This window comes from Sorex fumeus, unplaced genomic scaffold, assembly GCF_029834395.1.
Source record: "Sorex fumeus unplaced genomic scaffold, SorFum_2.1 ptg000111l, whole genome shotgun sequence".
NCBI lineage: Eukaryota > Metazoa > Chordata > Mammalia > Eulipotyphla > Soricidae > Sorex > Sorex fumeus.
In genome coordinates, this window is record NW_026606168.1 from 4,785,920 (window position 1) to 4,788,982 (window position 3,063).

Here is a 3,063-nt window from a genome sequence, read left to right on the forward strand (position 1 = left end):
TATTTATTTACTTATTGCTTTTGGGGTCACTCCCAGCTATGCACAGGGGTTACTCCTGGCTCTGTACTCAGGAATTACTCATGGCGGTGCTCAGGGGACGATATGGGAAGATGGAATTCAAACCCGGGTTGGCCGCGTGCAAGGTAAACACCCTACCCGCTGTACTATAACTCCAGCCCCAAGAATTTTATTTTTTAAAATCACCTTAGCACAGTGGGTAGGGTGATTGCCTTTCAAGAGGCCAATAAGGTCGACCCGAGTTTGATTACTCTGCCCCTCTCAGAGAGCCCGGTAAGCTGGGGAGAGTATCTCTCCCTCACGGCAAGGCCTGGCAAGCTACCCGTGACGTATTCGATATGTCAAACACAGTAACAATTGTCACAATCGAGATGTTACTGGGCCCGCTCAAGCAAATAGATGAACAATGGGAGGACAGTGGTAGTCACAGTGAACTTTTTTAGCTTCTTTCATCCCCAGGTCAGTCACTTGAACCTGGGATTTGGCTTTCCCCATGAACACAACCCAGGTGTCCTCTAGGGCCCCGGGTTGCTCACCATCCATGAACCTTTTTCTGTTCATCCCCAACGCTGTACCCAGTCTTCTTTCACTCCCAGATCAGTCACTCGAACCCGGGACTTGGCTTTCCCTGTGAACGCATCACAGGTGTCCCTGATGAACACGGATGCAAAGATTCTCAACAAAATACTAGCAAATAGAATTCAATAACTCATCATAAAGATCATACACCATGACCAAATGGGATTTATCCCGGGGATGCAAAGATTCAAAATCAATCAATATAATCCATCATATCAACAAAAGAAAAAATAAAAAAACATGTAAGAAAAAGATATTAAAGGCATTCAGGCAGGAAAGGAAGAAATCATGCTCTCACTATTCGCAGAGGACATGATACTAGGCTTAGAGAACCCTAAAACATCTACCAAGAAACTCCTAGAAACAATAGACTTGTGTAGTAAAATTGCTGGCTATAAAATCAATACCCCAAAGTCCATGGGTTTCCTATATGCAAATAATGAGAGAAAAATTTACATAAAAATACCGTTCACAATTGTGCCCCAGATAATCAAGTACCTAGGCATCAGCTTAAGTATGGACGTAAAAGACCTGTACAAATAAAACTACAAAGAGCTGCTTCAGGAAATAAAAGTGGACACGAGAAAAATGGAAAGATATCCCCTGATCATGGATTGGGAGAATTAACATTGTCAAAATGGCAATACTTCCCAAAGCATTGTACAATATCAATACGATGCCTATAACAATACCCATGATATTCTTCAAATAAATGGAGCAAACACTCCTGAAATTCATATGGAACAATAAGCACCCACGAATAGCTAAAGCATTTCTTGGGGAAAAGAAAATGGGAGAAATCAACCTCCCTCACTTCAAACTCTACTATAAAGCAGTAATAATTAAAACAGCATGGTACTGGAACAAAGGCAAAGCTGAAGACAAATGGAACAGGTCTGAATATACTGACATCTCCCCCCAAACATATGATCATCTAATCTTTGAGAAGGGAGCCAGAAATGTGAAGTGGATCAAGGAGAGCCTCTTTAACAAACTGTGCTGGCAAAACTGGACAGCTACATGCAAAAAAATGAGTTTAGATCTCTACCTAACACCATGTACAAAAGTAATATCTAAATGGATTAAAGATGTTAAGATCAGATCGGAATCCATTAGGTACGTGAATACAAGGTTGGCAAAACCATCCACGACATTGAAGTGAAATGTGACTTCAAAGATGACACGACACTGGCCAATCATGTGAAAACAGAGATAGACAAATGGGACTATCATAAACTAAGAAGCTTCTGCACCTCAAAAGAAACAGTGACCAAAATACAAAGACAGTTTACAGAATGGGAAAGGATATTCGTCCATTACACATCCGACAAGGGGTTGATAACAAGGATATAAAAGTGGAGAGCAGGTGCTCGCTTCGGCAGCACATATACTAAAATTGGAACGATACAGAGAAGATTAGCATGGCCCCTGCGCAAGGATGACACGCAAATTCGTGAAGCGTTCCATATTTTTAAATAGCAACTCCTCCAAAAGTTTCACTCAATGTCAGTGATAAAACAAAGAATAACGCCTGATTCAGAAGAAGGTTAGACCCAGAAAGGTAGAAGAGGCGCATCTAGCAGCAACAAAGCTGAACGGCTCCTGGGAGTCTCTCCTCACTCAACCAGAACAGTAGCAGCGAGTGTGAAGGACCAAACCACACTGGTCACAATGGTAAAGCAACGCAAAAGCCCACCAAACTTTCTTATTCAAGAGGCTAGCCCAGAAGACACCAACAGTACTATAGCGTTAGACAACCTCTCTGACAAGGAATTCAGAATGGAGCTACTCAGGATGCTTAGGAAACTAAAAGAAACAATGGAAACCAATGCCAATAAAAGACAAGAGGAGTTGAAGGCAGAAATGAGGAAAATGCAATTGGAAATGTCGGACCTGAAAAACCTGGTAGCCGAATTGAAAACCACAGTGGAAGGCCTCAGCAGCAGAGTAACAGCGGCTGAGAACAGAATCAGTGAGCTCGAAGATCAAGTTCAGAGTCTTGTCAGAAAACAGCAGAAAATGGAAAAGAGACTCAGAGTTCGAGAACAGATGGCAAGAGAAGATCATGATGAAGCCAAGAGGGGTAACATAAGAATTATTGGAGTCCCAGAGGGACGGGAAGAAAACCTTGATGAAGAAGAAACTGTCAAAGAAATCATTGCTACAACGTTTCCAGAGTTGAAGAAAACTTGTGACCACATCCAGGAGGCCCGAAGGGTACCGGCTAGAAGAAATCCGAATAAAAATACCCCAAGACACATCCTGATCAAAATGACCAAAACCTTAGACAGAGACAAAATTCTGAAAGCAACAAGATCGAAGAAAGAAATCTCTTACAAAGGAGCATCCTTAAAATTCACAGCTGATTTTTCTGATGAAACCCTCAGGGCCCGAAAACAGTGGTGGGACATAGTGAAAAAACTCAATGAAATAAATGCTTCTCCAAAAATACTTTACCCAGCGAGA

At 41.9% G+C, this 3,063-nt stretch overlaps 1 non-coding gene across 1 annotated transcript; it reads left to right on the top strand.

Moving 5' to 3' along the window:
* The first annotated feature begins 1,963 nt into the window (after window positions 1–1,963).
* LOC130043123 (U6 spliceosomal RNA) lies at window positions 1,964–2,070 on the top strand. The gene has a single exon (XR_008795318.1). It is a non-coding gene; the product is annotated as a U6 spliceosomal RNA (small nuclear RNA).
* Window positions 2,071–3,063: the final 993 nt, after the last annotated feature.